Raw genomic sequence first — 12,317 nt, forward strand, 5'->3', positions numbered from 1 at the left:
TGTCCTCTTTTACATTATTCATATGAAAAATACAATTTTCACTTATATTTTATTCATTGGTTTTTCCTTAAACAATGGGAAGTCCTAATGTGATTTTGACAGAGGTATCCGACAGAGAAAATTGGTTGAGGGAGAAAAAGAGTACTATTACTTTCACCTCTGTTATTGATTGAAATTATAGAGTATCAGCTGAAGGAATTGGCCTTTTATCAATAACTTAATGAATCACCAATGTTCCTTGAAGTTCTCATAATGTCCTCCATAACAGTCTCTGAGGGAATTCACAATGTCAGTATGGGTGAAAGTAATGGCATCTTAAAAAAGCATATATGGATATGAATCCACTCCTGTATAAGCCTGAGGGACTATTTCTGCATACTGATTGACAGCTGCTGACAATATGCTGCAGCAGGTGCCACAAATTATAGGCCGACTGATATGGCCCTTACTGATGCCATATTATATTTATGTGATACTTTAAAAAAATATAAATAAGTCACTACTAAAAAGATAATAATACAAAGCAAACAATTGTTATTATTTTTTTAATTCTGTGGAGTGTGTCTGTATTATATCAATATCTTAGTTATGTGTAGGTCTTTTAATACTTCTGAGAAAGTGTTCTGAGTTCTTGTAACCTTGGAGTTTGTTCTGACAAAAAGTAAATATCTCTCTGGTGTATAAAAGATGTTAAAGAAAAAGGAATTATACAAATTTGCATTATTATTATACAAAAATTAACCAAAGTGACCCTTCATCCCAGAGGATTAAAGAATTGTAAGAATTTTAACTGCTATATTTTTCATACAATTATTTATATACATATATATTCTCCTTCAAACTCAGGCCTGGGAGCTTCAGGGTCCAGCACAGTAGCTTGGCTCTTAGCTGTTCCTAGGACTGCACTCTTGACTGTGATCTCAGATGTTGTTCCTGGGATCTGACTGACCCACTCTCCCAGTTTGGGGGTCACAGCCCCAAGTCTTCTGATTACCATAGGGATCACCCAGCTGGATAGTTTCCCAGAGGATCTTAGCCTAGTCGTTCACACCCATACTTGACTATGTTGTTTATATATACATACTTTTCAACAATTCATGCTTATTACACCTCTGACTTGTATGATAATAATAATAAAAATAATTCATTATTCATACTGTTTTTGTAGAGGGTTGCCAGGTTCTTACACTTATGTGGAAATAAAATCTCATAGAAACTATTGATGTACATTATCAGTATAAACTAAACAAACAGCTATACTATAATTTTCCTAAAAAGGGTAGTTAAATTGGTTTTGAGTCAGAATTGCTCCATTTGGCCATATTTAGACCCAAAGGGATACAACAGACTGGTGAGTTTCTCAAACAATTGCTATTTTTTGAAATTTGGCTGTTTTTGGCTGAATATTAGAGATGGAAAACAGCCTCTACTGTAAGAACTGAAATTAAACAGTGTTATCCTGAGATGCTTGCAGTTTTACTTTGAATGAATTGGGAACACAATGTTAGCATTGCATACTTTGAAATACGTGACTTCAGTTCAATTTAAGCACAATAATGTTTTTTTATTTAACAATGAACCTGTTGTTGATATTGCAGATGCTCACAAAGAAAAAAATTTGATTTTTTTGGGAAAACAAGTCCACATTTTTAAATCCATCTTCTTAACACAGACTTTAAGGGCACAAAGGAGCAAAAAACTCCAGTGAAATCCCAAGAGTTTTTCTAATTATTTCTATTGCCAGCTAAGTCAATTAGTTCTTTTTACATTTTTTATGGTGTCCAAAACAGATGGTATGAAGGTTTGTCCAGAGACTAGCCTTTGTAACACAGTTGCAAATGGAGAAGTTCAGATGGTAGCACTGACAGGTCTGTTGAAAGACAAGTTTACTTTCAAAGGCAATGAGTGGGGTAAAATGCCAGCTAGGTAAGCTGCGATACCAGCTGTCAGACACAAGAACAAGCTGAAAATCTTAGGTGATGGCTGGCACTGGACGAAGTATTCCACAGAACAGATCTGTCTTCAGAGAAACATAACCTCAGTCTATCAAACAACATCAGTTAATGAAGTACTCAGACCAGAAAAGTTTTTTTTCACAAAAAAAAATGTTGGAAGAATTATCCCATTTTCTTCCCTGAAGCATTGCCAAGAAATCCCAATTACCTAGCTAATTGCTAATATATTTTACATACCTTCCCTTTCACATTTAGTGACCAACTGGGCACCCCCATTCATAAAAAAAAAATCAAATGAAAACTGAATGCATTTGCTAAATTTACCATGGACACAATTCATGAAGCGCATTTTATTATATTCCAGTTTCTTGCAGATTTGTCTGGGGTGTAGCTCGCCTCTCGCCCAATGTCAGTCCCCCCATCATCCTAGATGCACCAGGATAAGCAGTAGTGATAGTTGATGATTAATCTAAGTGGAAAAGTTATGCATGAAATTAATCTTAAAGTTGAGCAAAACCTAACTATAAAGGAAGTGATTTTTCTCTGATGTCAATGTCACTTTGATTTGCAAAATTATTATTAAATCATAAACAGCTTAATAATGTGGAAAAATGTGCCCCTATAGATACAGCTTTATTATTTGTGACTGAACGTTTGAGTTTCCTGTAAAGCAGAATTTGAGCTCATTCAGTGTTTGCTTTTTCATTTAGTTGAGTCTTGCTGAACAGACTGTCAGACATACCAGATTAAAGATAAATCCATGTATGCAATTTCCCAGTTAGATGTCATGTACACTCTGCTGCAGCCCCAGGGAGAAATTAGGCAAGTTTCATAGAAGAGAATACTGTAAAGCATGACCACATAATGGTTTATTGTTATGATGAGCCAGTGCTGTCTGTGTGTGGGTGAAAATGAATGCTTGTGAGAAACTTTCATTCCCACTATTCATTATGTCTTCTAAAACTGTTCATACACTTATGAAAGATTGTTTTTGTGTGTACAGAAAGGCATAATGCGCCGTAATATACTCCGTTTCGTGTTTGATTTGAGGTAATTGCAGCATGAATTATTTGAAACCTTTTCTTTCCTCATTTTCTTAGCTGGACATTTTGAATCCCATCCTTTGTTTACGTCATACAGTACAATGTACCGTTTACATGTATTTGTACACAGAAAATGTCAAATGACAACTTCATTTTCATGCCATTTGCTACATGTCTTAAGACAATGCAAGAAAATGCACAAGCTCAACCTAAACAGTGTGCATGCCCATTTATGGAAAAAGCAAAATTTACTTTCTTTTTTATCTTTTATTTTTATGCTACAATAAGTTGTATCTTGTTTGCTGAACATATGAAAAATTGCAGTAGGAAATTGAGCATTACTCTTATTTATTTTCCAAGGAGATTCATCTCTCAGGAATCAATTTGAATAAAGATGAACAAAGAAAGCCCCCAAGCACGTCAGTGAGAAAGAAATTGGACTTGGGGATTAACATAGAAAAAATACATTAAAAGTCCTTTGCAACATTACATCTGGGACAGGGCTCCTTAAATCTGTTACGTACATTTCTGTGTGGCTCTTTCCATTTATCAAAATCACTCCTCACTGCTCTTTTTGTTGTCACAAGTGATAAATTTAAACATCTTCGTAAAGGATTTAGTTACACTCCACATAGAGTGGGTTTGTTAAAGTCACTCTGCTGGGAAGGGAAAGTGCTGTTTAGAGATGGGGAAGTGACCACACCTTGCTCATCAGTAGCTTTAGTGATCCAGCTAAGTCAATCACAATGTAATTGTGCCTCTGATCCAGAGGATGGGGCTGAAGCATTAACCACACAATGCTGTTCTGCTGTACTATTTATGACAGTGTCTAATGATAAAGTTATAGTCAGCACTCAAATGATAAGGCTTACTGTGAGTTGAATTACAGCTCACATCAGCACAAGATACTTTAAATCAGATTTCCAAGTGGCTAAGCTCTTGTTGACAACCTACTGATGTGTCTGAGTCGTTTGAATAATAATAAAACTACTCTAAAAGTGTAACACTGACAGAAAATGAGGTGAATGTTGAACTATTCTCCTGAAAATACAGTGTTGAATCCTGGAGAACTCCAGGATTTTTCCACTACACTGAATCTAAATGCTGCAAAAGCCTGATCCCTAAACATCTTCAAAAGGGGGGTTTGAGATGTCTTTAGAGAAAAAATGTCTTGGTAAATGTATCACTAAACCACAGGTATTACTCTTGAGATTTAAATTCCTCTTCACGCATAAGAGAGCAAGAAGAGGCACTTTTTCAGCTTTGGCAGAGACACTTCTGTCTTTTCTTTCTCTCTCTATTCCCTGCTGCCTGAGAAGTCCTGATAAGACACGTGTATCTGGGGAGAAGTAGCCTCAGCATGCTGAGGTGGGATCCACATTGTTTGATGGAGTGACTGATTAACTGTTTTCATTTTATTTTATTTCTTCAACTCCCTGATTTGCTATGGGACACTCGTATGATGGCAGAGTGTATGATGCAGAGAGTGAATTATTTCTCTCATTGTATTACTGGTACACATGCCATTTTAGGGGCATTCTCATACTGAGGACATATTTCCATTTGAGTAGATCTTTGTGAATTTATTTATTTTAAACCTATGTGAATATTACAGCCAGAACACTGCAACCAGGTATTGTAATGCCTTTTACTTTAAGTCCAGCAATTGAAACCATTGCTTACAGCCTAAACCTAAATGTTGTTCCTGTCATAAGCCAGAGAAGAGCCTAAATATACTCTAAGTTAACAAAATAAAAGAATGATGTTTCGATGGTTTTAGTGTGTGTTTTCTAGATCTAGAAAATGAGGCTACAAACCTCTGTCACAGACTTGATGTCTTAGCAGTGTTATAAACATTGCATTCTTTGACTATTCAAGAGTCTGTGATCATTTGGACAAGTTAAATTAAAGTTGAGGCATGGTAAAGTGCAAGGTTTTGTCACATTTAAGTAAGAGACATTTGGAAATGTTTTATATTTTCCCTATTGTCTACAAAGACAAAAGACAGAAACCAACAATATGTTAGTCCATGTCTTAATGTGGCAATTTCCACTGGTCACAAAAACATACTTTAATTTTTAAAGAAGCTCAGTAATTATAGCAGCAGAACACTATAATCTTTAACAATGGTTACCCAAATCTGAGAGACTGGTGCATTTGTTGGGGAACTATATTTAGTGTCGCATTTGGTGCACTATTGAGTACTGCAGTAGTACAGTGTGTGTGGCCATTTTCATAGTAATGATGTCGCCCATGAAACAGTGTTGACAATGTATCACAAATTGTATTTATTTTTATAAGTTTTTGGACAAAATGGAGGTCCATGGCACATTGGAATCAGCTGTATAGACTTTTGCTACACAAGTGATACTTAGTTTGATTAATAACTTCTTGATTTTGGTATTTTCATAAGAATAAACAGGAAAATATAGATTAGAATTAGCCCACTTCATTGATTAAATGAATGTAGTATGCTGGAATACAGTTGTCTGACTTTTTTCATTCTGATGGACATGAAGCTCTTGCTCACTGCACCAGTCTGCACCTTCCTGTGTGCATTCAGATAAGGACCTTTATCACTGAACATGAGAACATTAGAATTTCTAATGATGTTCCACTTTGTTTGCTGGATTTTAAATTCCCCACTAAACTCACATCAGTGTAAAACTGTTTGTAGTGATCCTTAGTCATAGCATTACTGCACTGAAAAACGTGATGCTTGATCTATTTGGGGTCAAGGGTCTTTGTCACTGACTTTATATGACTGTTTTTCTGTAACACTTGGAATCCCTCAGTCACTGGCTCACAGAGGGAATACAGCCTCCCTTTAGGGATTGAGCCAGCTACCTTATTAATTAGCCTTTGCAGCTTTAGGCCAACCTGCTAACCCATTTAATGAGTAAATAATTGCTTCTTGGGTCTTATGTCACCATGTCTGTTATTAATATAGGAAGTTATCTCAAAATTACTCTTGAACCCTCCGAGTGCCAAAACAAATTTGGAGCAGAGGAAAATTTGGCCTAAAGATTCTTATTTGAGCTATAAATCTTAGAGGCTTGGTTCAAGAATAAGATAAATTCTGATTTGATTCCTTGAGGATTTTTTGAATTGTCGAAAGACACTTTGACAAGGGATTGCTATCAAATAATTGGAAAAGTACATCCAATTCTTTCCTGAACTTGTACAAACAGATAAATTAAACATTTGGCTTCCTTTCAGTTATTCTTGTTACATTGCCTTGTTTTCCCCTTTACTCTCTTCCACCACTGTCAAAAGTTTGTTAATGTAACTGAAAACACTTGTAATTTGATTATTTTTCATGACAATGACGATGAAAGTACAGCCACGTTGCATTTGTCTTTTCATTGAAAAGCAGAAAGTAGCTGTTTTTCTGTGAGCAGGTTTGCTTCTGTGTCACTTCTGAATTGTGATCCTCTGCAGTTAATCATGCCATTAAATGGATGTCCCATTTGTCTATTGTCGATTTGCTGAGTTCTTGTCTGACGATTGGCAATCTGGGACTATTTGGCTGTCTGTCATTATACTAGGAAGATGTAGTTTTGGAAGTTGTACTTTTTTAAGAAATTTAAAATATTTCTCATTTTAGCTTTGGCTTCATTTGGCTTTACCAGTAGCAAAGGCCATTTTGAATAACTATACATTATATCTGTTGTACTGGACAGAATATCCTGTTGTCAGTGCAATAATATTTTGTTGGCCACTGGGGAATACAGTGTAATAATGCATTCTGTCAGCATTTAAGGTTGTTCTTGTTGAGTAAACAAGAAAAAACTCCCATTAGTCACCAAATAAAAATGTTAAATTTGTGTAATTTACTCATTTCCACAGGTCACATTATATGACCTCCTTTCTCATGGTCTTCCTTTCTAAAATCTGGCCTTCATTTAGCTGGTACAGTAATGACCATCAATGGGTTTGTAAATAACCTACTTAAGAAATTATGCTGGAAGATGTACTCATTAATAAGAAGAATGCTTGCACTGGCAGTGTAATCCTTGTAGCTATAGCCTAATGCTTGTGTCTGACTGTAAGCATTGGAAACTAATTCATTTAAAGTTTCTCCCTGATTATTTTTGTCACAAATCTGTGAGCTTATGTTTTATGCTGCTTGGCACTTTAGATAAATGTGTTCAGTATGAACAATATTTAATGTGGTGCAGTGCATCAGCAGAAAGTGTTACAGCAAGTGCATCTGCTCACCTTTTCCCTTCTGAATGTGATTATTCAAACATGCTCACTATCACTTGGGAAATCCTTTGAAATGTATAAAACATTCATTTGAATCTTTTGGGGTTAAGGATTGGACAAAAATATCTGAAAACTGAAGAGGATTGTTGCAGTAAACTTTATCACTGTTTGTAGTACCTGTGATTATTTTCTTTGTTTTAATTTAAGCAGTAGAAAAAATGTATTTTCTATTTTTCTAAACAGCTTTGGTGTAACATTTAACCTTGACCACTATGCAGTGCACAAATCCCAGCAAATCAGATGAGAACGAATATTAGAAATTTTTAAATGTAAAATTTCTATCAAGCCGACAGAGTAGTGTACAGGTAGTAATAATTTTAATTTTAGTAAGCTACAGTGTGTCTATGGACATCCTGTTCATCGTGTTTCTGTTAATGCTGAATAGCTATGACAAAAGCTGCTTTTTCACTGGCTGGTTACGAAGCAATAGGTCAAGGCTCTTGGCAACTTGGACTACAATTTTTGCAATAGGGGAATGTAAACGTCAATCCAAGCTTTGTCACATCAGGTGGCAAAGAGTCAAAGTGTGGTACATTCTCCTGAATGACTGGTTCAGTGGAATGAGATTGAATGATGAAAAAGATTTCCCTTTGGAGAAATAAATCCTTTGTATGGCAGACAAAGCTAAACTATATGTGTGCACTAGTGCTGAAACAATTATCCCATTGACACATTATTTGATGAACCCAAAAATGTCAGTTTATGTTTATTTTGATACTCACATGTAAGTCCTGGAGTCATTTATAAAGGAAACAATGACAAATCCTCTGTAGTTTCTCTAAAATAGACTCAGGTAAAATGTGAAGACTGCTGCTTTTAAGCCATTACTGCTTTATTTAACAAAGACGTTTGAGCCAGCAAAGATGACAGGAAGTTACAGGTTCTGACTAAACAAAATGCTCCAGGTCTGCTTGCAGTCTTTAGGAGAGTCAGTCGTTGGACAGCAGCATCATATTTACCATATAGATAAGAGAGTATCAAGTTTTTCTTGTAACTTAAGCAATGAAGTAAATATGCATTTTTAATAAAAAATTTTTTTAGTGTTGACATACAGTACCACATGATTAACTAGAAAAAATATGACATTTCCCATTATTTGTGGCTCCAGCGCAGCAGGCTCTGTATATGCAGTATGAATGTGTAGGTGGTTTTTTTTTCGAGGCCAACTGGTACTGTATGTCATTGTGCAAAAATGGTTGCTATAAAGCAAATATTAATTTGATTATACTCTCCTACAGTTCCTGGCATTGTCAGTGTCAATCAAATACCCCAGCACTTTCCTGAAATGAAAGAGAGAAGAAATGTCCTTGGGTGCAAACCTTTTTTGGACTGTCTTATCTGCAGATATAGGATAATGGCTCAAATGTTATGTTTTTGAATTCACATGGTGTTTTAAATATATGTGGGATGGATCATTGAATATAATTTAAGGCAGTGTAATCAATTCACACTCAGTATCTTTTGAGCACTGACCACTGTTGCCACCACTTTCTAAAACACAACCAGTTCAATTGAAGGTAATTAGAACGAATGTCGAAGAAATTATTTGGACAATTGAGACAAATAACCAACCTGTGCACTACAATTGAACTGTGTTGTTGGAAGTAGAGTTTCCAATCAAGACTGGACACCTCTCCTCTCCCTGCTGACCTCAGATACCAAAAGACAATGTAAACTCATTTGCTTAGTAAAGATTTTTTTAGCCATGCAGATTTCCAAATTCAATTTAAGGCCCATTTCTTGTTAAGCAAATGAAAAGGTTCTCTGGAGTGCCGAGAGTCCCTGTTTTGATCATTGTTTTCTTTCAGGTTGGAAGAATTATTGATTTGGATTCAAATTAAGCTGTTGTAAAGGTGAGAGGTCCATTTATCGAAACTTGCTGGTGTATCATTCCAGATAATGAAGAAGCATAATGAAACAGGCATTCTGTCATTCTCAGAGCCATCAGCGCAGCACTTTGATTGGCACCTGTCGCTGAATCAGTGGAATTGAGTAACATTTATGTCTTGCCATCTGTTTTATTGTCATGTAATATGGGTTTCTGAATGACTGGGAAGAACTATGATAATTCCCTTCCTCTGTCATTTTTCCTGACAGTTTCTGGAGCCCAAATGAGCATATTTTATAGTGTAGAGCTATGTCATTTCCCGTCATTTCTACAGATGAAATAACACATGTTGTGAAGAGCACAGAAAATCACACAGATATTTGAATCGCCCTTTGTGCTTTATTCTCAGATACAGAGCAGGAGTGCCCACCCCACCCTCCCATTAACCGCCCAAATACAGAATCAGTCAAATCACAATTACTCATTTACTCAAATAGGCTTAAGTATACTGTATGTGCAGAGGTAAGAGAGGAGGTGTGCCATTGTTGTGTGAGCCTAAATGATGTGGCATACAGTACAAATGAAACACTTGAGTTAGTCCTCCCATGAGGGGCTATCCATTAGATCTTTAATTAGGGCAAGAGCAGACAGAAAAATGTAATCAATCCTCTCACCTCTGGGGTTTCTGTTTTGGGAATATGCAATAATGTATATTCTTAAGGGACAGGATTTTCTTTAAAATTCCTTTTAACAAGGCATTTTTGTGTTCGGAGACGTGAGTGACCCGTTTTAACAAACCTGATTTTGTCATAGGAATTTGTTAAAAGTCTTTCTGCATATTACTTGGATTATGACCGATTATTCAGCACAAAATAATAACAATAACATATTGACCTTTTTAATGTAATAGATTCAAGTACTGACTTGACCAGGAGATTTGCTCCTTCTTGACACATTGTAATATATAGCAGATCAGATAAAGAGGACACATTTTTTTTGGGAAAGGGCACTGAGGTTGTTACAAAACTACTTGCTGTTTATGAGGGTACAGCAAGGTTGTGTTATAGTTCTAATTAATGCGTGCAGAGGATTGAAGCTTTCATTTGTGCCAAAAGACATTTGGGATAACTTTAATTTATGGAGTACAGAGAGAACTGGTGCTCTGACACAAGCAGCAGGGGGTTTTTGAAAGCAGGCGGCATTTTGCCGTGGAATAGCTTTGAACCTCTTTCCCTAAAGCAGGACAGGAATCAAAAGCAAAGGCTAATGCGCCTTATGCACCACAGTGTTCCATATCCAAAATTGTCTCAAACTGTTCATTATTCATAACAAATCCTAAGTTAGGTGCATGCTTGACATGACAACAGGCATCTCCTTATGGTTTTTCTAACTGCGATATACATGTTCACGTCTAGATTTTTACAAAAATATGTCACTCTACACCCGAAGACCTACAGATTGACATGATTTAGCTGTATAGTTCATTTTAACTGTTAAGCTGGAGTGTTGTGCTGTTTTCAGCTCCGTGTTGTTTGACCCTCTGCCACCCCCCGCAGAGCAACAAAGATGTTGTTGTTCTTGTCAGATGCTTACAGCAGCTAATTAGTGAGGAGCTACGTTTGGAGTGATCCAATAACATTGCTATTAATTGCTGTTAATGAAAAATGGAAAAAGGAAATTGTGTCCACTTTCAGCGTATACATAAACAATAGGCCTATGCGCTTCTGAGAATTTCCACAAATGTAAACCAAAGAAATTGATTTTAGCACCAGAACTCATGAAGATAAAGTCAATTGATAGAGATCAACAATGTAATGCTGGCCCACTTCTACCGATGTTAGTGCTAATGAGAACTGCAACATCTCAGAGAATGAATGTTTGGTTTACACATGTAAACACTTGCCTCGGTGAACCATCAGGGGCTAGAGCTCAGTAATTGTATGGGAACAAGTTATCATGTAGAAGCAAACATCTGCCTCACTGCTAGAGAGCAAAATGTTTAGTTTTGACACTTAGGAAGCATTCATTCAAAAGATAATTGCATGAACTTTAGACTAGAGATGTTATAGTGTCTCATGACATAAAGATACATTCTCACGATGGACAAAATGACTGCTAATGGCGTCAGATACAGTTATATCCATGGTTTGTAATGGAGAGAAACAAATTGAATAGCTGAGTAAATGAAACTGCGAGCAAACCTTATGATCTGTGAAATTCCAAATGTAGCCTCGTGGGGTGCAGCTGGTAACTGTTTTTATCTCGATAAGCCCGAGGAGTTAAATAAACTTCATTAAGTTTTCTTTTTTTTTTTTTACTTCTACTAGAACTGAATAAGACTGAAAGTTACTCCCTACACACTTTCCACGGCCATAAAATCACTGCCTTAGTTAAAATAAAACAGCCCAGAATCTGTATTAAAATGTGTTTTCCCCTTGGCCCATTTCAGTTCTGTTTGAATAGCTTGACAATATGTTTGGATAAAATGAGAATAAAATAGCCCGTCTCCAATTTCTTGGGGTTGGCGCTGTGCCTAGCAGCTACAGTCTTCAGTGGTTTTGTTTTTGTTTAGGTTTGTTTTGTTTTAGGAAAACAAAAACGCGTGTACAGTCTGTTACCTAATGTATGTCACTGAGGCTATTTGCTACTGTACATTAATTTTCTAATTAAGCATTACAAATTGTGAGACTTAAATCACCATACAGTGCTGCATTATTCATCAGGCAATGTTCCCAGCAAGTTATTTAATGTCATTTACTCTTAATTGTAGATTCATAATTGTCAGATTGCGTGTTGTCTGATCTCAGCAGTACAATAAAGCATGATTCATAAGCCATAAAACTCAAAAGTCCTTCAAAAATATAGTGAATACAAAATCATCTTGTCCTCCCTTTACAGCAACTCATAGGCTAACACAATCTGACACAAATGGAATTATTTATATTAGTTATGCTTTCAATCAAAAATAATCACAGCTAAATTTATATGTAAGAGATAGTCATAGTCAAACACAGCGACAGTCTTTTTAAGGTGTCATCAGTGAAACAGAATAAAACCTACCCAAAACTTTCTACACTGATGGAAAGAGAAAGTTCAAGCCAAAAGGGGCATTTACTGCTTCCAGTCAATGTTATTGTTTAGTGTCAATTATTTTTTAGTTAATTCTATTCTTATTATTCCATTCCATTATTTGTAGGAATTATTTCTTATACGTCTTATTAA

Source organism: Mastacembelus armatus, chromosome 10 (genome assembly GCF_900324485.2).
Source record: "Mastacembelus armatus chromosome 10, fMasArm1.2, whole genome shotgun sequence".
Classification (NCBI taxonomy): Eukaryota; Metazoa; Chordata; class Actinopteri; order Synbranchiformes; family Mastacembelidae; genus Mastacembelus; species Mastacembelus armatus.